The following is a 27,737-nucleotide window of genomic DNA, read 5'->3' as shown; positions in this document are numbered from 1 at the left end:
AACAGCGTGTTTCGCGAGAGTGAATAAATAATGAGGCGGACTTGTGACAATATGGCGTGAAAACCCATCTTTTTCATCGGTGGGTAGGACTCCATTTTACCCGCCCTCTACTGCACTTTATGCAATTCTGGGAAAATTCCAACCTAGTCTTATAGCAGCTCCCAAAAGATTTCTACACAACTAGACTCCCAACTACACACCCCTTTCAGGCAACAGTCTGAATAGATTCTTAACCTATAAAAACATCCAGCAATATTATCAAGAGCATCCACTGTTGCTATTAGGGAGGTATTTAACAGCTTCTCTCTCCCTCTCACTCGACAATGGAACTTCAAGGCTTTTAACAAAACTTTGCCCTCTGGACCAAACCAGCACTTCTCTGGGGTGGCTAGAGGCTGCTTTTTCACACAGTCCACATCTAAAGATCTCACAGGGCTACTCCCTATATACTTTCCTATTTCTTTAAATATATTTCTTCCTTTTGATCTGTAAATCCCATTGTTTCACCTTTGCTTTGGAAGTTGCTTTTCCCAGAATATAAAAATCTTTCATGTTGTCCTTATGGCCAGTACTTTCAGGAAAAATAAACTTAATAACTTTGCCTTATTTATCTTGCCAGTTGTAAAACATTTTATCATGTCCCTTTGAAAATCAAACACCCTCTCAACTTATCTACAAAATGCAGGTTCCGTTCACACTGCATCTACTGAGATCTCATCTTAGCTTACACATCTCCACTTCCAAGTGCCTGTTATTTAACACTTAATCCCTTTGATTATTCAAACCTTGCAGACTGGCCATCTTTAGTTTAATTAAATTAGTCATACAGCCAGACGCAACATACATACACAAGCCTGCTTCAGTAACCCACAGTAATATTAGAAAAAACATGATAATTCCTTTACACTAATATTGTTCAGTAAAATTACATGCCCAACATATGAACTCCCAAGATATTGGGACGGAATATCTGAGGGGGTTCTCCCTCTCATCCTCTGCAACATCAAAGGCAGAGCAACAAAAACCCTCGAAAAATAGTGTAAATGCTGTTATCCAGGTTTTCATGACTTTTAAATTGAAGTTATGGAAGAACAGTTGGAGAACCCCCATGAATGAATTTTTAAAAATTATATGAAGAAGTGATAGCAAGAAAAGGCATCCCCCTCTCTCACACCCCACTTTCTCGATGGCATGAGCAGATCACTGTGTTTGCATTAACAGTGCATTGGGATAGAAGTTTTGGTAGAGAGAGGGCTCCAGGTATAGAAACTGTGAAGCAAAAAAGGCAGAGTTAATAGTCAAAGGATATATTCAGACAGCAACTATTTAAGCACCTTGTCAGAGGCAGCAGGAAGCCCTAGAGAGAGGATAACAGGTGGTGGAAAGAGTCTCGAGAGAAAAACCTAGCAAATGCAGGACCCAAAAATTATCAGAGAAGCAAAGATAGCTGGAAGGTATGGATCGGGGGAAATGTAAGTTCCATGTATAGAACTGAACATGCCTGAGGCTGGACTTGCTATAACCAACGGAAATATGTAGGGTGAAGTGGCAAGAAAACCTGCAGAATCAGTCTCCAAGAACAACACTGATCATTTATTTCAATGTAGAAAGGGAAGAATCACAGAATCACAGAATTTTAATATCACAGAAGGAGGCCATTCAGCCCGTCATGTCTGCACTGCTTTCCAAATGAGCAGTATCACCTAGTGCTATTGCCCTGCCTTTTCTCCGTATCCCTGCACATTGTTTCTAGTCAAATAATCATCCAATGCCCTCTTTAATATCTCAATTGATCCTGCCTCCATCACACTTCCAGGCAGTGCATTCCAGACCTGAACCGCTTGTTGTGTGAAAAAGTTTTTTCTCACGTCACATTTGCTTCTTTTGCAAATCATTTTAAATCCGTGCCCTCTCATTTCTGATCCTTTTACGAGCGGGATCTGCTTCTCCCTACCTAATCTGTCCAGCCTCCTCATGTTCTTGAACATCACTATCAAATCTCCTCTAGCCTTCTTCTCTCCGAGGAGAACAGCCTCAACCTCTCCAATCAATCTCCATAGCTGAAGTTTCTCATCCCTGGAAACATTCTTGTAAACCTTTTCTGCATTCTCTCTAATGTGATCACATCCTTCCTATAATATGGCACCTAGGACTGTACACAATACTCTAGCTGAGGTCTAACGAGTGTCTTATATAAATTCAGCATAACTGCTTGCTCTTATACCCTATGCCCCTATTAATAAAGCCCAGGATACTATATGCTTTGTTAACCGTGCTCTCCACCTGTCTTGCCACCTTCAATGATCTATGCACATACACACCCAGGTCTTTCAGCTCCTGCACCCCTTCAAAATTTCACCCCTAATTTTATATTGTCTGTCCATGTTCTTCCTACCAAAATGCATCACCTCACACTTCTCCGCATTGAACTTCATCTGCCACCTATTTGCCCATTCCACCAACTTGCCTATGTCCTTTTGAAGTTCTACACTGTCCTCCTTGCAGTTTATAAAACTCCCAAGCTTCGTATTATCTGCAAACTTTGAAATTGCCCCCTGCTTACCAAGATCTAGATCATTAATATGTATCAGGAAAAGCAAGGGTCCCAATACTGACCCCTGGTGAACTCCACTACAAACCTTCCTCCAGCCTGAAAAATATCCATTGACCTTTACTCTCTGCTTCCTATTTTTCAGCCAATTTTGTTCCCGCGTTGCTACTGTCCCTTTTATTCCATGAGCAATAACTTTCCTCACAAGTCTGTTGTGTGGCACTGTATCAAATGCCTTTTGAAAGTCCATGTAAACCACATCAACAGCATTACCCTCATTGATCTTTTCTGTTACATCTTCAAAAAAACTCCAACAAGTTAGTTAAATATGATTTCCCCTTTAGAAATCCATGCTGGCTCTTCCTTATCAACCCATATTTTTCCATGTGACTACTAATTCTAACCTGAATAATTGTTTCTCGAATTTTGCCCAGCACTGAAGTTAAACTGACTGGTCTGTAATTGCTGGGCTTATCCTTTCAATATTTTTTGAACAAGGGCATAATGTTTGCAATTCTCTAGTTCTCTGGCACCTCCCTTGAATCTAGGGAAGACTGAAAAATTATGGCCAGTGCCCCTGCAATTTCTACTCTCATTTCCTGCAATATCCTTGGATGTGCCTCGTCCAGTCCCGGTGCCTTGTCACCTTTAAGTGCCGACAGTTTATTCAACACTTCCTCCTTATCTATTTTGAACACTTCTAGCGACAGGGCTTCCTCAGCTGTCACCGTGGCCTGGGCGACATCTACCTCCTTGGGAAAGATGGATGCAAAGTATTCATTTAATACCTCAGCCATGATCCCTTCGTCTATGTGTAAATTCCCTTTTAGGCCCTATTCCCCCTTTTACCACCCTTTTACTATTTATATGCCGATAGAAGACTTTGGGATTCCCCTTTAAGTTGGCTGCCAGAAACTAAAGCAAGGGAAGAGAATTTTGAGTAGCTGTTCCAAACCTGCTAATGTGGACACCCTGGTCCATTCTCTAATCACCCAACTTCCTCTCCCCTTCACACAGCGCTTTCTCATGAAACTACAAAGAGATGCAACACCTTTTTACCTCCTCCCTTTTAATTCTTCATTGTGCTCCAAATACTCTGTCAATTTAGTATCCTGTATTTGCTGCTCTATGCTGGGGAGACCAAATGCAGATTGGGAAACAACCACTTAACATCTACGATGTCAAATGTCCTCAGAATCTTATACGTTTCAGTAAGTGCACTTCTCATTCTCCTAAACCCCAAAGAGTAGAGGCCCAATCTACTCAATCTCTCATCATAGGTCAACTTCTTATCCCAGAGAGATTGAGGACACAAGGCCTGTATTCACTGGGCCAGAATTCTGCATTCTCCCAGCGGGTTCTGAGGCAGGAGTAGGGTGAAATTGCAGGGACAGGATTTCCCTGGGCTCTCGCCCACCCCGACCTCGCAGCGATTTTATGCTCAGGTGGGCAAGGCCTCGGATGGGAAGCCCTCCTTTGCCCCAGTTAAGGCTCTTTAGTAGCCAATTATATGGCAACTCTGTGGGGGAAACCTGAAAATAAAGAGAGTTATATCTCAGGCAGGAAGAGTTGGGGAGGGTGAGGTGTTGTGCCCCCATCAGAAACTCCCTTCTGACTGGGGGTGCCCTCCCCTGAAGGCTCAGTGACCTCTGGACCTTCCCCCCCAGCCTACGTCAGTCAATCCCCCGAGACCCCGATTACCTTCCTCTTGACTACCCCAGGCCTTCCCTACCCTCCCCACCCCGGGACCCCTGACACTTGCCTGGGTCTTCGGTTCCTGGGACTTACAGTGGGATTTTCCACACGCGCCCGCCGCTGCGATTTTCCGGTCCCACCAAAAGTCAATGGGCTTCTGGCTGGGGCGCCGCCTCGCCCGCGGCAGGTCCCGCCCGCGATGGGGCAGGAAAATCCTGGCCTTAGTCTCAGGCAGCTCTGTGCAGTTCCTGTTCCAGCCACTGTAGTGCTGTTTCTGCAGGGGCTGGAGAGCCGCCAGCCAATCAGATGGGCCTGCAGCTTCCTAAGGTGGGGCTTCCTCCCGAGCAAGGGGCAGAAGTCCTGCTATTGCCAATCGCCACTCATTTGAACATAAAATGACTCGGGGGCAGCCAGAGTCGGCAGGGATGTGTTCCCTTAAAAATTCAGGCCCTGGCATTTCGACGAATGAAAGATGATCGAATTAAAATGAACAACATTCTCAACGAGCTTGACAGGGGAATCTAGAACATGGGGTCACAGTCTCAGAATAAGGGGTCAGCCATTTAGGACTGGGAGATGAGAGTTTTTTTTCACACAGGATCTTTGGAATTCTCTACCCAGAGAGCTGTGGATGCTTAGTCATTGAGAATATTCAAGACAACAGATGGTAGATTTTTGGGTATTAAGAGAATTAAGGGATATGGAGATAGTGTGGTGGAGTTGAGCTCACAGCTCAGCCATGATCTTGTTGACTCGTGGAGCAGGTTCAAAGGACCAGATGGCCTACTCCAGCACTTATTTCTTATATTCCCTCTTGCCTTCTACACCACCCTTCCCTTTTGTTTTTATCCTCGCTCCTCACTTTCCTTGCCTTTGTACTTGCCCAACCGCTGATGCATCTCTAACTTTTTCTAGTTCTGACGAAATCAGCCTGAAACATTATTCCTGTTCTCTCTCCATAGTATTTCCAGCATTTTCTGTTTTTATAACAAGTTTCACATTAATTAAGTAAAACAAAGATAATATTAAATATATATGTTTAATTATTTAATTTTTTTATGTAGAACAATTACTTGTGCTGTGTTAAAGGGGTGCATGAAACTTTTGAACCAAGGGAGGGGGTTAGCCCCAGAAGCGAAAAGGCTGACAACTCGGCTGTAAACAGGCCCAGCTCTTTTAACCTGTCTGAGTAACTAAGGCTCTTTAAAGTAGGGATCATTCTTGGAGTTCACTTCAAGATGTCTACATCATCTGACGTGGTTCCCCACGTGAGGGGACCAAAACTGGTTGCAGTACTTCAGGTGAAACATATTTAAAAACAAAATCAAATGTTCTCTTTCCATTTTCAAATTGAGGTAAAAAGAATTAAACAAAAAATATGGATTTGCTGTCTTTAAAGGAAGCTTGTTTGCTTGTATCTCAGACCATAAACAAACCTGTTCTGTTGAAGTGGCATTACCCTCATCTCCATTATCATTTGCATAGTAATGTACAATTGAATTACCTTTTGCGTAAAGGGAAGAATTTCCTTGGGTTATTAACTTCCTTATATCAAACTTATTGATCTTGTTCATAATTCAAAAACACGCAAATAATGTTTCCAATGAGCCATCTGTATTTTGCCGATAATACAGCTGACATTTGATATAACACAGTCTCTTACAGCACTATCCCAGACAATAAATTTTCTATTTGGCTTCCAAATTTATGATGTATTCTGTATTGATTTTCAATTCAATCTGTTTACATCCTCACATCCAATTTGTTACCAGGATCACTTATAGCACCTCCAAAGCACTGCAAACCTCCATTCCACAACTACTGCTTCCTAATCCATACTTTTACCACCTCAGTGCTGAACCTCTCCGATGCCCCTTTCTTTGCCCACAATCCCACAAGCTGTAACTTATTCTGAAACTCATTGCCGACCTCCAATCTCTTCGTGCCTCATCAGGAAATGTCCAAGATCCCTGTCCTCATGTTCAAATCCTTCTGTGACCACACACCCACAACCTCAGTGATCACTTGCGGCCATGCATTCCTCCAGGATGCGCTGTCTGCTCCCTCAACACCAACTTACTTTTTGCTTTCTCCACTCTACTGTTGCATGTTGGTTTTGACTGGCTAGGACAAGTTGCAAAGACATAGATCTGTCTGAACAATAACTGTTTTAGTACAAGAACATAACTATTTACAGATATACAAGGCTAGTATTACTCAGTCTAATCCATGGGCTTTCTCATTCTAGACTCTTAGTCATGTGACTCTCTCTTAAATCATCATGTGGGCAGTGCTGTTTCTCCATTCCCTCACATTGGATGGGATTTTCCAGCCCTGCCAGTGGCAGCCTTCGTCACGAGGGGGAACGGAAAATTTGGAGACTTCTAGCTGATCTCCAAATTTTAGGGTCATGAGGACTCGAAACGTCAACTCTTTTCTTCTCCGCTGATGCTGCCAGACCTGCTGAGTTTTTCCAGGTAATTCTGCTTTTGTTTTGGATTTTCAGCATCCGCAGTTTTTTGGTTTTATTTTTTGTTTTTATCTCCAAATTTTCCCATCCCACCTGCAATGATGCCTGCCGCTGGCAGGCCTGGGAAGTCCCGCCCATTAAATCTTATAGCCCTGAAAATCTTAATTCTACGTCTATCATTGGTGTTCCTTCAGTCCCTCTGGAGCCCCCTCTATAAGCATCCACAAGTTATTAACACCTTCACTAATTCCAAAAGCCTCCTTTGATCATACTTTTCTTTTTTGTTTGTTCTTGTGATCTGAGTGTCACTGGCAAGGACAACATTCATTACCCACCCCTAGCTGCCCTTGAAAAGGTGGTGGTGAGCCACCTGCTTGAACTGCTGTAGTCCATGTGGTGTAATTACACCCATGTTGCATTTTTTCTGCTGGTCGTTTAATACAACTGAGTGGCTTGCTACTCCATTTCAGGAGGCAGTTAAGAGTCAACCACATTTTTGTCTCATAAACTTTCCTATTCCCTTTCTTCCTTCGGCTCAGTGTCCATTTTTATTCTCTACACTGCAAAACGATACATTAAGTTCTCTCAGTGTTCTGGACTGTGTCACTTCCTCAACAAATATCATCAAAGCAAACTTACTGGTCATTCAAATAATTACTTGGAAATTATAAAATTGAGACAACCATTCAGTATTTTGGCGTATACTCTCCACACGAGTATTAGTCCTATTCCAAATGCCTTTATTCATTACAACTATATTTGTGATTTGTTGCTGGTGCAAAAAATCTCATATTTGTGGGCAACAACAGTTACAACTGGAGCATAGAAACATAGAAACTAGGAGCAGGAGCAGGTCATTCGCCCTTTCGAGCCTGCTCCTCCATTCAATATGATCATGGCTGATCCTCGATCTCAACACCATACTCCCACTTTCTCTCCATACCCCTTGATGCCCCTAATGTCCAAAGACTTATCAATTACTTTCTTGAAAAACTCAGTGACCCAGCCTCTACAGCCTTCTGTGGTAGAGTGAAGAAATTTTTCCTCAACTCAGTCCTAAATGGCCTGCCCCATATCCTGAGATTGTGGCCCCTGGTTCTAGACTCCTCAACCAGGGGAAATATCCTACCTGCATCCAGTCTGTCTCGCCCTGTTAGAATTTTATATGTTTCAATCAGATCCCCTCTCATTCTTCTAAACTCTAGTGAATACAGGCCCAGTCAAACCAATCTCTTCTCACACAACTGTCCTGCCATGCCCAGTATCAGCCTAGTGAACCTTTGCTGCACTCCCTCTATGGCAAATATATCCTTTCTTAGGTAGGGAGGCCAAAACTGCACACAATACTCCAGGTGTGGTCTCACCAAGGCCCTTTATAACTGTAGTAAGACATCCCTACTTTTGAACTCAAATCCTCTTGCAAAGAAAGCCAATGTACCATTTGCCTTCCTAATTGCTTGCTGCGCCTGCCTGTTAATTTTCATTGACTGGTGTACAAGGTAACCCAGATTCCTTTGTACATCCACATTTCCCAATATATCAGTATTTAAATAATACTGTGCCTTTCCGTTTTTCACACCAAAGCATATAACTTCACATTTATCCACAATATACTGCATCCGTCATGTGTTTTCCCACATGCGCAAAACTTGTCTAAATCGCCCTGAAGTCTCCTTGCAACTCACAACCCCACCCAGTTTTGTGTCATCAGCAAACCTGGAAATCTTGCATTTGGTTCCCTCATCCAAGACATTTATATATATAGTGAATAGCTGGGGCCCAAGCATTGATCCCTGCAGTACACCAGTGACCACTCAGAAAAATACCCATTTATTCCCACTCTCTGTTTCTGGTCTGTCAACCAATTCTCAATCCATGCCAGTATATTACCCCCAATCCCATGTGCTTTAATTTTGCCCACTAGCCTCTTATATGGGACCTTATCAAAAGCCTTCTTGAAAACCCAATACACCACATCCACTGGTTCTCCCTTATCTATTCTACTCGATACATCTTCAAAAAAACTCCAGGAGATTAGTTAAGCATGATTTCCCTTTCATAAACCCATGGGGCTGAATCTTTGGCTCAGTGAGCAGGCCCCGCCCCTGCTTGCTGAGGTGTAAAATGACGCTTGGTGATATCGGGCATGCATCCCGATGTCACGGTGCCTCATTCAGACTTTCAGGTTGACGGGTGTGCACCCAAGTCAGCTGCAGGCCCACCGAACTGTCAAAGGCCTATTAAGGCCATTTAACTGTCAATTAAAATAATCAACGGACCTGTCTGTCCAACCTTAAGGTTGGCGGGCAAGCAAAGAGCCCAGGTGGCCCTCGCATTTTTCATGGAACCTCATCCATGGGCAGGATGAGGTTTCATGAATGATTTTAAATTTTGAAAATGTTTTTATTGAAATTAATGCATATGTCCCAGCTCATATGATAGTTTCACATGAGGGGACATGTTCAAATATTTTTTTAAATCTTTTTTTCCGTTTTTCACACTCAAGTTAATCTCCTTCAGGCAGATCCGTGCCTCAGGGAGATGTCTGCGCTCTTTCGCACATGCGCACTCCCAACTCAGGGATCCTCCCCCCCCACCCACATAAGGTGGGCACAGTGCTTTCGGGTGCGCTGGGTGGGCCTTAATTGGCACGCCCACATAAAATGGCTGCGCGGACCTGATCGGGGACGCCGCTCGGGTCTGTGCCCGCCCGTGCCCGCCCCTGCACAACACCCCCGACGGGTGGAAAATTCTACCCATGCTGACTATGCCTAATCCCATTAATGCTTTCCAAGTGCTCTGTTACCACGTCATTTGTAATGCACTCTAGCATTTTCCCCTATACTAATGTTAGGCTAACTGGTCTGTAATTCTCTGCTTTTTTCCCTCCCTCCTTTTTTTAAATAGTGGGCTTACACTTGCCACTCTCCAATCTGTAGGAACAGTTCCAGAGTCTATAGAATTTTGGAAGATGATCACCAATGCATCCAATATTTCCAGGGTCACTTCCTCTCGTACTCTGGGATGTAGATTACCAGGCCCTGGGGTTTTATCAGCCTTTAATCCCATTAATTTCTCTATTGCCAGTTTTTTTACAAATAATGATTTTCTTCAATTCCTCCCTCTCACTAGACCCTTGGTTCCCTAACATTTCTGTGAAATTATTTGTGTTCTCTTTTATGAAAACAGAAACAAAATATGTATTCAATTCTTCTGCCATTTCTTTGTTCCCCATTATAATTTCCCCCATTTCTGACTGTAAGGGACGTACATTTGTCTTTGCTAATCTTTTTCTCTTCACATATTTATAGAAGCTTTTACAGACAGTTTTTATGTTCCCTGCAAGTTTACTCTCATACTTCATTTTCCCCTTCTTGATCAATCTTTTTGTCCACTTTTGCTGAATTCTAAACTGCTCCCAATCCTCAGGCTTGCTGCTTTTTCTGGCAATTTTATATGTCTCCTCTTTGGATCTAATACTATTCCTAATTTCCTTTGTAAGCCATGGTTGAGCAACCTTTCCTGTTTTATTTTTGTACCAGACAGGAATGAATAATTGTTGTAATTCATGCATACATTCCTTAAAAATTAGCCATTACCTATTCACTGTCAAAGCTTTTAGTAACGTTCCCCAATCCATCATTGCCAACTCACACCTCATACCCTCATGGTTCCCTTTATTTAGATTCAGGACCCTAGTTTCGGTTTCAACTGCTTCACTCTCCATCCTAATGAACAATTCTATCATTTTATGGTTGCCCTTCCCGAAGGGGCCCCGCACAACAAGATTGTTAATTATTCCTTTCTCATTGCACAATGCCCAGTCTAGGATAGCCTGCTCTCTAGTTGGTTCCTTACCATATTGGTCTAAAAAAACATCAAGTGCACACTCCAGGAAATGCTCCTCCACAGTACTATTGCTAGTTTGGTTTGTCCAATCTATATGTAGATTAAAGTCACCCATACTTACAGTTGTACCCTTATTGCCTGCGTCTCGAATTTCCTGCTTAATGCCTTCCCTTACATCTCCATTACTGTTTTGGGGCTTATAGACAACCCCCACCAATGTTTTCTGCCCCTTGATGTTTCTTATCTCCACCCAAACAGATTTCACATCATGATTTTCTGAGCCAATATCCTTCCTCATTATTGCATTGATTTCCTCACTAACAATGCTACCCCACCTCCTTTCCCTATTTGTCTGTCTTTCCTAAATATTGAATACCCCTGGATGTTCAGTTCCCATCCTTGGTCACCCTGCAGCCATGTCTCCATAATTGCAACTATATCATAACCATTTATATCTATTTGCACTGTTAATTCACTTACCTTATTGTGAATGCTCCACACATTAAGATGCAATGCCTTTAGACTTATCTTTTTAACTTTGTTAGTCATCTTAGCTTTATTTTGCACAATGACCCCTCGACTCTGGAACCAGAGAGGCAACATACCATCCTGGAGTCTCTTTTGTGGCCACAGAAATGCCTGTCTGTTCCCCTTACTATTGAATCCCCTATCACTATAGCCCTGCCACTCTTCTTCCTCTCCTCCTGTGCAGCAGAGCCGTCTGTGGTGCCATGGACTTAGCTCCTGTTGCTTTCCCCTGAGAAGTTGTCTCCCTCAACAGTATCAATAACGGTATATCTGTTAGAGAGAGGGACGGCCACAGGGGACTCCTGTACTACCTGCTTTCCTCTACTCTGCCTGGTGGTCACCCATCCCCTTTCTGCTTGTTCAGTCTTTACCTGCGATGTGACCACCTCATTGAAGGTGCTGTCCATGATAATCTCAGCATCGCTATTGTTCCACAGTGAATCCATCCTCATCTCCAGCTCCGAAATGCGGTTAGCCAGTAGCTGCAGCTGGACACACTTCCTCCACTCATGGTCGCCAGGGACACTGGAAGTGTCCATGACTTCCCACATAGCGCAGAAGGAGCATGTCACGGGTGCAAGCTCTGCTGCCATGACTTCCTTTTAGATTAAGCTTGTTAGTTACTCCCTTTAAAGAATACAAATGATGCTAGGGGCCTTATTCCACTCCAAACACTCCCACTACAGCCCAAAGTCCTCACCTTATTTTGTTTAAGTTAATAGACTGCAGCATTTTAATTTGTAGAAAAAGTAGTACAAGTACTCATCTGACCCTACTTACCAATCAGCTGCCTCCACTGCGTCATGTCGCTTTTTGAATCGTGACTTCCTTGCACCGCTTTCAGCCCCAAGTCCAGCTCTTGATCTTTTTAAATCTCTGCTCTGACTCTCAGCTCCTACTCTTTTTAAATTTCCACTCTGGCTTTCAGCTCCTGCTCTTTTTAAATTTCCACCCTGACTCTCAGTTCCCGCTCTTTTTAAATTTCCGCTCTGACTCTCAGCTCCTACTCTTTTTAAATTTCCGCTCTGACTCTCAGCTCCTACTCTTTTTAAATTTCCACTCTGACTCTCAGCTCCTACTCTTTTTAAATTTCCACTCTGACTCCCAGTTCCCGCTCTTTTTAAATTTCCGCTCTGACTGTCAGCTCCTACTCTTTTTAAATTTCTACCCTGACTCTCAGCTCCTACTCTTTTTAAATTTCGACTCTGACTCTCAGCTCCCGCTCTTTTTAAATCTCTGCCTTCACACGAGGGAGCGGGAGAGTGTGCAGTTTACCCATCCCCATTAGCAGGTCACACCATTAGTTTAAAAGTTTAATTCACTCACTAAAATGGCCATTTATTTACCTTCTCTACTTTAGATCCAGAATAAAAGAGACTTTAACCAGACTTCTTTCAATAAACTCAGAATGATTGATTTATTATAAAAATAAACTTCTTTTTGAAAAAAGTTGCAGGAACTGGTTAACACACAACTGTACTCTGGAAGCATAACTATCCCTTTAAAAATGCCTCAACACACACACAAGCACACACACACATACAAGCACAAACACACACACACATGAACAAACAAACAGAAGGTCTCTCTGCAGAGATGGGCTTTAGAGGATAGGTGTTATAAAATAAAGGATAATGTTTTCAGGGTCCAGACACTGCCAATCTGGAGACCCCTCATGTGAAGACGGGCCACAGGTCCCTGTAGGTGTCTGGAGGTTCTCACCAACAGAGTTTCCGCATGGCGGATAATATAGCCGGGTCAATCCCTCTTGTCTCAGCCTTTCAGGTTTCTAAAAAACAGACAAGCTCCACTGAGCTGAAGATTCTTAGCTGGATACTGCCTATTACTTTATTTCAGGCAAGGCAAGGCAAGAAGGCAAGCCGGACAGCTTTTACTTTCTCAGTTCAGCCCCAATTGAACTCAAAAACATAAGTCCAAAACTTAAAGCTCATCCCTGTCATGTGATTTCACTAGCTTTCTGCCTTTAAACTAGATTTTTTTCCCATCAATGAAAGTAATTCCAATGCAAACAAGCGCGCAGCCCTTCCTCCCTCAAGTACCATACTGATTAGGTGATTTCTTGGAAAAGGCATTGTTGCTCCCAGTCCAAAGGTGAACTTATGATGTATTTGTGAAATCAATCCACATGTCCAAATAATGTAATGTCCTTCCAAATTTTAAAAGAAAAACCCAGATCGTGAAGATATGGTTTTCCCAACAATAGGCTCCACACTCCAAAAGTAACTCATTGTATGAAGTGCTTTATTAAGTGACAATGGCATAAGGTGTTGTATAACAAAAGTAGTTTTTTTGTAGTATGGAATATCAGTAGAGTGCTCCAGGATACATTAGTATGCAATGTTGCCAGAGTTCTACCAAGATATCCTTTTTTTTCTTGAATTGGTCCCATACTCTAAATTTAGGCAATTAAAGCTACATGGAAGCTACAAAATGGAAACAGGCCATTTAGTCCAACCAACATGTGCCACTATTGACCCTTCATATGAGGAATTCCTAATCACCCATACCCACCCTCTTCCCATTTCCCTTAAACCCCCTTTGCTCCATCCACCCATCTAATGCCATTTGGAATGTTGACATTGGGCAGAATTTGCCGTGCACGTTCATAGTGACGTGTTTGGCAACTTAAGCAGGCAATATGGCAAGGAGGCCAAAAAGCGGTTTCACGACATTGTGAAACCAGTTTGCGATCATCCGCGCTGCTCATCATTGGCGGGCTGCATTTCCTGACGTGGGGCTTTGGGAACTTCATTGTATAATGATATTGCATATCATTATAAGCTCAGCTCATTGGAATCATCCTCCCACACAGGATCACCCAAGCACAATCACACCAACGTATTTTACAACTGTACATAAGCAATGTGTGCCTAGCTGAGCTGCACTTTGCTTGGGACTTTGAGGTTTATTTATCTACCTTGCTTCGGTCAGCACTCACAGTCATCAGCGCCAGGCTTCACAGACAGCACCACATCACTTTTAGGGAGTCTCACGGGCAGGTCTCTACCTACCAGGTCAGCCATAAGGTGCGGGTTGCTTTTCAACGGCTGTAGGGCTAGGGCTTCCTTGGGGAAGGGGGAGAAGTGGCCACAGGCAAGGGAAGAGACTGTAGGTCGAGGGCTGTACTGGGGAAAGAGGGTACCCCAAGGTGTGTGTGGGGCTGAAGTTGATCTGTGCAAGTGGCCTCAAGATGTTGAAGGCTGAGGAGGCAGTCTCCAGAGGAGATAAGGCCAGATGGAGACATGACGATGTGTGAGAGAGTGAGTGGTAATGTCCCTTGAGCTGGCAGTGAGTGAGATGCCAGTGAATGTGTGATGGGCTTGAGTGTGTGAGTTTAGAGTGATGACATGATTGCCTTATCCTGGTGGCACGGATGAGATCAATTGCCCTCTTTCTGCATTGGATGACCTACCTCTTCTGTGCAGCATTGGTATTGATCACAACTGCCACCGCCTACCAAGCCGGAATGGTGAGATTGCTGGACCTCCTGCGGCCAGAGTGAGGGTAGAGAACATTACGGCAAGCCTCCATGGCATCCAAAAGGTGTTCCAGGGATGCATCACTGAATTAGGGGGCTGCAGTTTTCTTGCCTTTCAAGGCCATGTCTTCTGTGCTGCAGCCCTGGGCTGGAAGCATTGAGAGGTGTGTGCGTGGCTGCACTTTAAATATGGCACTCGGCATGAGGAAGCAGCGAGGTGATGATGTGGTGGGCAAATGAAAGCCCGCCTGCCATCGAAACAACGTCTTTCTTGGAAACACATGGTTAATGAGGAGGGTTTGGGATGATGCGGCGTGAAAAGCCGCCATTGCGGCCAGCATGTAAAACATTGTTTTTCCCACCCACTACCGCACTTAGCGCAAATCTGGGACGATTTTGCACTTCATTTTTGCTTCACCCCTAACCCTGAAAGTGAATTCCAGAGCTTCATAACAAAACTAACAATTTTTTTCTTGTTAAATCTCTTGCATTTAATATTGTAATTGCAACCCTTCATTTTAGACTGCTCATCTACTGGAAGCAATCTGTTTCTATCTACCCTTTCTCATTCTTTAAAAATACTTTTATCATATTACCCTATAACTTGCAATATTCTTCTGAAAAAGCTCTAATTTTTCATGACTCTCTTTGTATTTGTATTTCCCCATATCAGCCAGCACCTTAATGAGTTCTTTGTTGTGCCCAGTCGAAAGCCTACATGCTTCCTATTGTGTGGAGTCCAATATTGTCCACGGTACTCTATTTAGTATCTTATTATAATCTTATATCAGTTCAGCATTCCTCAGCATTTATATTCCATAGCTTTGGAGGTAATATTTAACAATCTGGTTTTTTTAAGGCTTTTCTAAAGGCCTTATCAACCTAAGATATTACCTTTAACGTCAGTAAACCAGTAGCCTTCAATCCCTCTGCTCCTCCACAATACAAACTTACTTTCATTCATGTTATTACCACTATTAATTTTTATCGATATGTATCACCTCACATTTACTGACATTAAATTCCATCTGCTGCTTTTTAGCCATTCCACCTTCTTAACAAAATCTCTTTGTAGCTTCCTTTGATTTTCTGAAGAATTAATTACACTTGCTATTTGGTATCATCTGCTCCAGAGATGGTATAGGTATACAATGAGTGAGGAGAAAATTGAGAGGCTAAAAGTGCTGGAAAGGCTGATGATGCTTAGATTGGATAAGTTTAGATGTCTTGCATTCCAGGTTGCTAAGGGAGGTGGAGGTGGAGATAATGTAAGGGCTTACCATAACCTTCCAATCTTCCATACATACAGGGGAGGTGCCAGAGGATTGGGAAGTGGCAAATGTGATGCCCTTATTCAAGAAAGGATCTAAGGAATTCCTAGTAACCACAAGCCAGTCATTGAGTCATAGAATCATTACAGCACAGAAGGAGGTCTTTTGGCCCATTGAGTCCATGCCAGTTCTTTGTAAAGCAATCCAGTCAGTTCTCATTCCACCATTCTATCGCTGCAGCCCTGCAAGTTTATTTCCCTCAAGTGCCTATCCTGTTTCCTTTTGAAATTTCTGATTATCTCTGCTTCCACCAACCTTCTAGGCAACAGGTTCCAGGTCATTACCAATCACTGCTTAAAATAGTACTTCCTCAGGTTCCCCCAGCATCTCTAGCCCAAAAACTTAAATCCATTTCCCCTAATTCTTGTACCATCAGCTAATGGGAACAGCTTTGCTTTGTCTACCTTATCTAAACTTGGCATAATCTTGTACACCTCTATCAAGTTTCCCCTCAACCTCCATTGCTCCAAGGAGAACAACCCCAGTTTCTCCAACCTAACATTAACTAGCTTAGCCTGGCTTAACCTAGCTTAAATCCCTCATCCCTGGAACCGTTCTGGTAAATCTCCTCTGCACCCTGTTAAGGGCCTCCACATCCTTCTTAAAGTGTGGTAATCAGACTTGAATGCAATACTCTATATGTGGAATAACCAGAGCTTTATAAATGTTCAGCATAACTTCCCTGTTTTTGGACCCAATGTCTGTACTTATGAAGCCCAAGATCCCACAAGTTTTGCTAACTACTCTCTCAGTATATCCTGCCACCTTCAAAGATCAATGCTCCTCTGTACCTGCATACACCGTCTGTAGTGGGTAAGGTTTCAGAAACAAAACATTGGTTTAAGGACAGAAATCAGTGAGTATTGGTAAATGAGTGTTTTTCTATCTGGAAGATGGTAGATAGCAGTGTTTCCCAAGGGTCAGTACTGGAGATCTGTTCTTTTTTTGATAGATATAAGTGGCTTAATTATTGGAATACAGAGTAAAATTTTAAAATTTTCCAATAATGCAATATTCAGGAGGTGTGGCAAACAGTTGGGATGATGTCAATTGACAACAACAGGATATAAATAGCATAGTAGAATGGACAGAAGTAGTAGATGAAATTTAATGCAGAGAAATGTAAGGTGTTGCATTTTGGCAAGAGGGACAGGGAAAGGCAATATATACTTAATGATCGATCACCACTCTCCCATCCAATTAAATGCCGCCACCAGCAAACTCACCGGGGGCAGTGCATTAAATTCAGCCCATCTGTTCACTAGCCTTGGTAGAAGTCACCAGCATATAGTCCTTGTGAAAGCATGGTCTCACCTTCACAGTAAGGAGACCGTTTATCATGCAATGTGATACTCACACTGTGGCAACTGGGACAAGTTGAGGACTGCACTGCTGTCTAAAGCTGGCCATCCATAACATGTGGCACCATAATCTGTAATTCATGGCCTAGCATAACCGTCAATCCTTCATCACAATCAAGCCAAAATATCAACCTGACATCAATAAAACTTTTAGAAGGCTGTTCCAGAGCAGCAGATGTTGTACCTTAGAAAGAAGCATCAATCGAGTGAAGATACGGCACAGAGAAACCTGCAAGTCCGATATCTCAAATACATTCCTTTAGTCTTGATGATCACTTCCCAACATTACAATGAGTCTTTCAATATTTTGTAATGTATTCTGCACTGTTTATGAAGTAACCTAGCAAGCTCAAGCTTTTCATCTCAAAGCACATCTCTATCATTTTATGCCACGCCATTAATAGAAAGGTCTCTGATGTTTTGGATTTGAAGATGCTATCATGACCTTAGCACAACCTCATTTCACAAACCAAACATGAAAGGAGTATTGCCTCAGTTTCTTTATGGTTGTAGTAGTCAATTGGAGAACTGCCAACAACAAAACTATTTGTTCACACAAACAATCCACAGTACTGCTCCATTAGTGGTGCCATGTACACCTACACAGAGTCTCCTCATATGCAGAAGAGTATCCTAATTAACCCTTATAGCTTCACTGGGAAAGCAAACTGCTGTCTGCCAGAATATCAGCCTACACATCCTTATTAATTTTTAAAAAGTAGCATGCTCATACTGCTGCTAACAAAACATCTGGGTAACAATTATGCTGGTTGCATGCTTTTTCTAAGCACTCAGTTTTAGTAGAGCAATAATCTGTTATAATTAATCACAACCATAATTCGGTGCCCTTTGCACGCTTTCCTCAGATTCATCTACTGTGATCTGTTTTGTATCCATGCAGTCCCATGATCCTTGGTGTTGACCAGAGCCAGTACTTTGCTGAAGAACCAATTATGTTAGCTAACTTTATTTAAGTAATAGCAGAACTCAGCAGAACTGATTTTAAATGTTTAGGCTTCAAGGGAGATATCTTGTTGGATTAATAAACTGTGAGCCTTGACATTACTGTCATTCTTGGTCAATTGTGTATGTATAAGATGTAGTCTCTAATTTAATGTATACTTGAGCAGAAGAAAAGCAAAAGCAAAAAGCAATTAGTATTCTTTGTGATCCAATACAGTGACTCAAGATAAAGAATAATTGACTTGAATTCAGATTGTCATCTGACTGTACTGGCGCTGTTTCCTGTTCGCACCATGAACTGGAAAATTCCATTGACTTTGTTCCCAATTTCCACCATTCTCTCCCCCTAACTTGGCCTATCTCTGACTCTTCCTTCCCTTCCATGACATCTCTGTTTCCACTTCTGGAGCTAACATTCCCCTAACATCAACTAACATTCACAGCCCATGGATCCCCACAGTATTCTCAACTACACTTCCTCACATCACACTTCCTGTAAGGATTCCATTTCATTCTTTCAGTTTCTCTCTCTCTGTCATATCTGTTCAAACGAGGCAATCTTCCATACTAGTGCTTCTAATATGTCTTCATGTTTCTTCAACCGAGAACTCACGCCAGCATCTACCCAACCCCCCATAACATGGGTTGACTGGACCCTGTCCAATCTATTTCATCCACTTCTGCTCTCACACCTTCCTCTCCCTTCTAGAGCCATGATCAGATTCTCCTTGTCCTTACCTTCCACTGTACCAGCCTCCATTTTACACGGATCATCCACCACCACCTCCAGCATGAGGCTACCACAATACATATCTTCCCTTCGCCTCCCCTCTCAGCATTCTAAAGGGGCTGTCCCCTCCACAACACCATAGCCCGCTCCTCAGTCACCCCCAAGGTCAACTCCTTTTCCTATAGCACCTTTCCATCTGAGCACAGGAGATGCAAAATCTGCCCTTTTACCTCCTCCCTTCTCACCATCCAAGGCTGCAAACCTTTCAGGCGAAGCAACAATTTACTTGCACTTCTTTCAATTTAGTATATTGTATCCGCTGCTCACAAGGTAGCCTCCTCTTCATTAGGGAGACAAAATGCAAGCAGGACACTGAGCTTCCTGTTATTTGTCTTTTCATTTCCTGACCTTGCTCACACTCTGACCTTTCTGTCCTTGGCCTGCTACAGTGTTCTACCGAAGCTCAATGCAAGCTTGAGGAACAGCACCTCACCTTTTGACTCAGCAGTCTACAGCCTACTGGACTTAACATTGAGAGTAAGAATTTTAGATCATAACCTCTGCCTCCATGTTGTTTCTTTTTCCTTGCTGTTCTTTTTTTGTTTCTTTCTTTATTCCTTCACTTTGCATTCGGACGACAGCTATTCACATCTCTTCTGGGCATATTTTTTCTTACTTTACTTTACTTATTACTACTCCTTTTGGCTATCCAGCAACTGTGGTCATTTGCTTTTCTGTCATCAGACTTTACTGGGTCAACACTAAAATAATGCTATTGCTATGTTCTGATGGGATAATGGTTACTTTTTAACTGAGCTAAAGTCTAAAACAATCAAAAACCAGTTCCCTAATGACAGCCTTCAATGAATTGAGTATTATGATCAGTATAAGTATTTAATTGATTTCAAGTAGCATATCCCTTTAGATAATGTTAATTGTATGCATACCCAAATTAGCATGGACAATAAGGGTTAATTTTCTAAGTTGTTGCTTTTGTCCACTTATGCACCCAATAACAAATCATAGGCATATCACCAACAATTTTCTGTCTGCTTATTTTATGAAAAATCATGTGCAATGCTTCTGCCAGTTCTGTTAAGTGCAATGTGGTTGACTTTTAAATGCCCTCTGAACAAGGGCAATAAATGCTGGCCTAGCAAGTGATGTCCATATCCCACGAACAAACAAATAAAAAATCCCACCGGTGTTGCGAAGGATGGATCTGGCCACGCTACCGCGGAATGCTCCAAGTAGTTGGACTATGCCGTACCACCTGTCCCTCATGGAAAAATTTATGCAGAGAAACACCTTTGACCACAAGTCCATCAAGTAGTGGTCGGCACGTAATGTCTTAGAGGCCCTGCGGGAAAACGGGAGGGTGGATCCTGTGGGATGGTTCCCCGAGCAGACTGTCAAAGTCATTTGGCAGAATGCCTCTTTGCCAGAAATTTCCAACAAGCACCAAGACATAGCTTAAAATAAAAGCAAAAAACTGCGGATGCTGGAAATCCAAAACAAAAATAAAAATACCTGGAAAAACTCAGCGGGTCTGGCAGCATCTGCGGAGAGGAACACAGTTAACGTTTCGAGTCCGTATGACTCTTCAACAGAATTAAGTAAAAATAGAAAAGAGGTGAAATATAAGATGGTTTGTGGGGGGGGGTGTGCGGGGTGGGGGGGATGGAGAGGGGGGGGTAGAGCTGGATAGAGGGCCAGTGATAGGTGGAGATACCCAAAAGATGTCATAAACAAAAGGACAGAGGTGTTGGAGGTGGTGATATTATCTAAGGAATGTGCTAATTAAGGATAGAAAGCAGGACAAGCAAGGTACAGATAGCCCTAGTGGGGGTGGGGTGGGGTGAAGGGAAGGGATCGATATATGCTAAAAGGTAGAGATAAAACAATGGATGGAAATACATTTTAAAATAATGGAAATAGGTGGGAAAAGAAAAACCTATATAAATTATTGGGAAAAAAAGGGGGGGATCGGAAAGGGGATGGGGATGGAGGAGAGAGTTCATGATCTAAAATTTTTGAACTCAATATTCACTCCGGAAGGCTGTAAAGTGCCTAGTCAGAGATGAGGTGCTGTTCCTCCAGTTTGCGTTGAGCTTCACTGGAACAATGCAGCAGGCCAAGAACGGACATGTGGGCATGAGAGCAGGGTGGAGTGTTGAAATGACAAGACGTAGCTTGGCTGGTGGTGAGAAAGGCCCTCTCAGTCAGATCCTTCCAATACGCTAGGAGTCTCACCCCCTCTGCACGTTGCCCTCGAGGTGGCTGTGGTGGGGACGAGACTGTTGTTCACCTCCTTGTGGATTGTGCCTTTGCAAAGAAGGTCTGGAGAGAGATGCAGTGGTTTCTGTCGAGGTTCATCCCGAGCAGTGCTGTGACACAGGGCTCTGTGCTCAACGGGCTGTTCCCAGGGACACACACCGAGACAAACATCAACTGCAGCTGGAGGATCATCAACTTGGTGAAAGACGCTGTTTGGTCTGCCCGAAACTCGTTGGTCTTCCAGCGCAAAGAGTTGTCCCCGACCGAGCATTGCAGACTGGCACATTCCAAGGTCCAGGACTATGTGCTGAGGGACGTACTAAAGCTTGGGGCAGCCGCCACAAAGGCACAATGGGGAAAGGTCGCTGTCTAAGACCTTTCTGCCACAGTGCACCGAGGGGCTGGGAACTGTTGAGAGCCCCTCGGGCTGTACAGCTCAAAATGAATGTCTGCATTGAATACCAATTGTATTATAATTGTATTGAAGCACCTCAGAGTGCAACATGATGTATGTTGATAACTCCAATACCACTGTCTGATTGTCTGTAATGACCATATTGAAATGATTGAAATATTCGTTGATTATATTGATGCACCTCGTGATCCATGTGTAAAAGTTGAATCTGATTGTACTTTTTGTGATGGCGATTTTGAAATGTTTTGTAATGTTCTTCAAGATATTTTATGAATAATGTATATTTTTTTAAATAAATAAATAAATAAAACAACCCACCAGTAGTATAAACTCAGAAAATCAGCCTGTACCGTTGATTTATACTGGCAATGGTAAATTTTGGGAGTCAGCATTCTCAGCATGGTACAGACCAGAGAACTAGGCAGAGAGTTCAACAGGAAATCACCAGAAATCATCAGGAATGCTGTGAATCAAGTTTCTGCCCCTTCTCTCTTGAAGGCTAATACTATTTAGAGACATTGTGTTCTTGGTGAATGGGTTGATCTTCAGATATGATTCTTAATAGTGAAAGTTTCTGAATTTCTCCTTTTTATCTGATCATTTTCTCTCTTTATTAAGGTCTGCTTTCACAAGTGTTAACTGTTTCCATTGCCTGCCCAAGTGGCCCTTATTCATCAGTGAATAAAGACTGTTTATTTCACCATGGGTGCATCACAGCTGTGCCTCCTGCATTCTCTGCATCTCCGCATTTAAAGTGCGGATTACTAGATAATGATCAAAGATAGTTACTCCACATCTTTTTCTTTAAACCAAGGGTGCATAGTGCTGAAAGCACTGACCTGGCTGAGAGTCAGCCTAGTATGGACCAGAAATCAAACCTGGACTTTATTGGTCTCCATCTATTCACTCCTTAACCAGCTTTGCAGTCAAAGGTGATTAATAAATTGTTTTATCACAGGAGCATCACGGTTGAACCCACATGCGCTTGAAAAGCTCCAGCGAGGTTACTAAATAAATATTAGGAATTGGAGCCCTTTGTTTTTCTTCTCCAGATCCACTATTATCTTGGCTGAGATTGGTTAACTTGAATCAGACTGATATTCAAAACAGTGATCTTACTGATCAGTGTGCTCACTGCAAAAATGCATGTGAGGGTTGTCCTATGTGGCAGACTGAATACAATATATTCTATTCCTTAGAATTTAGAAAAATGAAAGGTGATCTAATTGAAAGATATAGGGCAGAATTTTCCGTTTTGGGGTGGGGGAGGAGAGCAGGTGCAGGCGCGGGCAGGCGCGTACCCGATCATCACCCGCGATCAGGTCCGCACTGCCATTTTATGCGGGCGGGCCAATTAAGGCCCGCCCAGCGTATTTGCCAACTCCCGTGGATAGCGTGAGTCTGCGGGCGGCGGAGGGTGTGCACGGACCGCTAGGTCCAATGGCGACCCGGCAGTCTGTTTAAAGGAAGGCCTGGCAGCCTCCTGTAAGCTGGTGACAATGGCCAGTTCGAGGGCGCACCACAGGAAGTCGGGTGAGAAGGCCAGGCTGGAGGGAAGGGCAGAGGAGCAGGGCAGGCTGCAGGGTCTGCCACGGGAGCAGGGCAGGCTGCAGGATAGGCCAGATGGGGGGGCCAATGCGCCCCTCGCTTTTCAGATGAATGCCTTGCTGCCCTCCACGAGGTGATGGCAGCACGACAGGAGGTGTTGGACCGCCAGGATGGGAGGAGGAGGCCCAAACATGACCAAACATGCCTGGGAGGAGGTCATGGAGGTGCTGAGCTCCCGCGATGTAGTGCGGCGCACCTGGACCCAGTGCCGTAAGCGCTTCAATGATTTGTTGTGCTCTGGAAGGGTGAGTACCATGTTGGCATTGGGCATTTAACCCAGCAGGTAGCCTTAGCCTTTAAGCCACCCCCCAAGTCTTACTGTCGTGACTGCATTGAATCATGTTGGGCATTTTTCCTATGCTGGGTGGGCAAGCAGATAGTGCCCAAGCTTAGATCAGCCTGAGTGGTTCATGAGGAGATGAGTTCTCCCCCGCACCATGTGTTGCTCTTAGTCGCACATGACTAGTCTGGGGGCAACCTGCAGGAGATGCAGCTAGGCGCAGACTCAGAACATGTCCTATTCACGGTGATGAGATGGTGGAAGGGGAGCTTCAAGGTGTTGTGGCCAAGAGCCATCTGCTGCCCTCGACGCTGCACGTAGTTGCGTTTCCTTGCTATGGGAGCAAAAACTGTGTGACTCCTAAAGTGATATATGCAGCATGTGTCCAAGGTGGCCGTTTTGGGGGTTGGGAGCAGGCATCTTTGTGTGAATGATCAGCAATAGCGTGAAAGGAGGCACTGGAGGCCTGATATGGGCCACTGTGGTTGGGGTGCAGTGTGCGCATGCAGAGTCCATGTGCAAATAGCCACAATGAATGGTGTTCTATCTTTCTCAGGAGAAGAATGCTCATAATGCGTCGGAGCATTCGAGGACTGGCTCACCTCCTGATGTTAAGCTGCTTCGAACAGGAGGCCCTGGAGCTTGAGAGGCGCTATGCGCCTAGGTCAACTGGTGTCAGTGAGGCTGGAGTGGAATGGCCAGGTATTTGAGGCCAACAGTGAAATCTGCAATGTCCTCCCAACATCCATAGCACTGATGATTGTTTAATTTGTTATTGTTGCAACAATGCAAGGTCACAGAGTGAAAGAGTCAGAGGTGTGGAGCACAGAAAAAGGCCCTTCAGCCCTTCGAGTTTACTCATGTCAAACACGTTCCTAAGTCTACTAATCCCATTTCCCAGCATTATGCCCATGGCATCGCAAGTACACATCCAAATACTTATTACATGTTAGGAGGATTTCTGCATCCACCACCCTTTCAGGCAGTGCGTTCCACATTCCCAACACCCTCTGTGCACAAAAGTTGCTGATCACATCCCCTGTAAACCTCATGCCCCTTACTTTAAGTCTATGCCCCCCAGTTATTGATCCCTCCACCAAGGGGAAAAGTTCCTTTCTGTCGACCCTATCTATGCCTCTCATAAGTTTGGTACTTCCCAGGATCCTACCATTCATCCTGTGCCTTGTTTGTCCTGCCCAAGTGCATGACATCACACTTATCCACATTAGACATTCATTAGCCCATCTGACCAGCCCATCTATATCCTCCTGTAATGTAAGGCTATCCTCCTCACCATTTGCCACCCCACCAATGTTTGTGTACATTGGTTCTAGAAGGCTGAGTGCATAATGAGCCAGGGGGAAAGGGATGAAGTGTGTCACTGTGTGCACGCTAACTGATCCACTGTCCTTGTTGTTCATTTCAGCATCATCAGAGCATGGCCGCCAGGAGGAACTGTAGATGCCCCCTCTCACACCTGAGGGCCCTCAAGTGTCACCTGCGTCACACCATTTCTTCGAGACAGGCACCAGCACAGATATTAGCACCTCAATGGGCACAGTGGAGAGGGAACTTCACAATCGCTGGAGGAGCTGGCAGAGATAGAGAATGCCGATGGCGCCAGCAGTCGGAGACTGCAGGGGACCAGGCACATGCTCAGTCGGTGCCTGATGATGTGCCTCTGGAATCGTCCGCAACACAGCTGCTGCAGGAAATGCGGCCGGGAGTGATACATGAGGCTGTGCTTCACTTGGTGTCTGTGGTGGAGGAGTCCATGCGGAGCATCACTGATGCAATAAGCCTCATGGCAGAGCATCATGCTTCCTCCATGGAGAGAATGTCGACTCTCGTTGAGAGGCACCTCCAGGAGAACAATCAGGTCTCCTGGGGTTACACTCAGACCTGCAAGCCCTCACAGCACCAGTGGCCACAGCTGGTCAGTGCCAGTGTGGGAAATGGTGTGGGCTTCAAGCTTCCCAGCTCTTTGCCCATCCAGCCACAGTGAGCAGGGAGGTCCGAGGCTGCCTGTCGTATCTGCGGGCTCCTCTCACGGCCCTCTGGATGAGGTCAACAGCTGCTCTGCCCCTCTCCCAGTGACCACATCATCCAGTGGGGCTGCAACGACTGGGGAGATGCCAGCTGTGCAACTCGCAGATCCCTCCCAGGCAGCCCAGCACAGGCTCCACGGGCCGGAGGACGACCGCCAAAATCATTGAGGCCAAAAGGACAGCAGAGTCAGCAGGCTGTCTCAGATGCCACTCCCAGCGATGGTGCAGCACCAAGACGTGGCACCCATAAACAAAAGCATAGGGCACCTTAACACACCACAGGTTTCTCACTGGCGCTTTAATGTTTGCCTGAGATTAGGTCCTTATAATTTTTTTCTGCTTGCTTAACATTTTGTTTTGGATTTGTGAGAACATCTGGCGTTTAAAATGAAAACCAAGTGTGTTACCATGGCTGAAGGTGGCTCCTTTGTTCTGCATGTGTATGTTTAAGAAAAATATCATGAGTGTTTGTTTGGACATTCAAATTTATGTCCAAAGCCCTTAGTTCCTGCTGATAACCTGGCAGATTTTGCATTTAGGTGCTGAGTATGGAAGCGCCAGGCAAGGCTGGTCCTGCTGATCCATTTGTGGTGTGCTAGCTGAAGGTTCATTGGATTAAAGCCTCCCGGGTGTCCCTGACTCCCTGCAGTATGCCCGGGTCAGCGTCTAGCCCCACAGCATTTCCCTGTGCATGCTCATCCTCGGAATCACTACTGGAGTCGTTGTGTGCAGCCGCAGACACTGCATCAACGTCTTCATTGCCCACTGCATCCCCCCTCTCCAGCACAAGATTGTGTAGAGCACAGCATGCAACCACTGTCACCCACGATCTGAGGGATACTGGAGTGCCTGAGCAGTCCAGGCATCGGAAGCAAAACATGAGAAGAACAATGGCTCTCTCCATCACAGCCCTTGTGGAGGTGTAGCTCCTATTGTACCGCTGCTCAACTTCTGATATTGGATGGCAGAGAGGCATCATGAGCCACCTTCTGAGGGGATAGCCCTTGTCACCCAGCAGCCATCCATCAAGCCAGGCCGGAGCACTGAAGAGCCCTGGCACCTGGGAGTGTCTGAGGATGTAGGCGTCGTGGGAGCTGCTTGGGTACCTTGCACAGACTTGTAGAATCAGCATCCTGTGATCACACACGATCTGCACATTCATGGAGTGGAAGCCCTTCCTGTTGACGAAGGCATCACAGAATAAAGTGTCAGCCATTTAGGACTGAGGTGAGGATAAATGTCTTCACTCAAGGGGTTGTGAATATTAGGAATTCTCGACCCCAGAGAGCTGTGGATGCTCAGTCAATGAGTATATTTAAGACAGAGACTAATAGATTTTTGGATATTAAATGAACTGATGAGAGATATGGGGATAGTGCAGGAAGATGGAGTAAAGGTAGAAAATCAGCCATGATTTAGTTGAATGGTGGAGCAGGCTCGAAGGGCCAGGTGGCCTACTCCTGCAACTTTTACTTATCTTATTATATTCAGTGACCTACATGTCAGATTTTCCAACCCATGTTCCAACTAGACTGCCTTGCAAAATGCTGCCTTTACATACCAGCTGTGATAGAAATCTTAGCTGTTACCCATATAAACAGTAGATCTGATTTTTAATCCTAGATATGAGCTAATTTCCAGTGGTCAGTGAGACAGTAACTTCTCTATTGACTGTGTTTGTTAGACAAATGTTAAGAAAATGCAGCTGTGCTGCTGAAATATGCATGATTTGTATATAGCATCAGTATTACAACCTAATATAACATTGCACAATGTTATTAGAAAATACACATGAAGTTGTTTCAGATTATGCATTTTTGCAACAGCAATACCAATTTTTTGTAAATTGCTCCTTCACTTGTAAAATCAGACAGAATCCAACCAGGAGAAGAATGAGGTAGTTATCAATAAATGTACACTCAGTATAATAAGCGGTTATACTGGGGCCTTTAACCCCAATAGAACTTGTTAAAACATAGGCCTGAAAGCAGCATTAATTTCATCAGTTTCCTCCCTGGGGTCCCAGTGGGGAATCAGAACATACTCAAGACTAGGTCACATGTATTTCCTACAACACAAGCAACCAGTCCATTCTGAAAGCAGCATGAGGCCAGTACAACAACTTGGTTTCA

This window comes from Cetorhinus maximus, chromosome 9 (genome assembly GCF_964194155.1).
Source record: "Cetorhinus maximus chromosome 9, sCetMax3.hap1.1, whole genome shotgun sequence".
Lineage (NCBI taxonomy): Eukaryota > Metazoa > Chordata > Chondrichthyes > Lamniformes > Cetorhinidae > Cetorhinus > Cetorhinus maximus.
Note: the sequence above shows the minus strand (reverse complement) of the source record.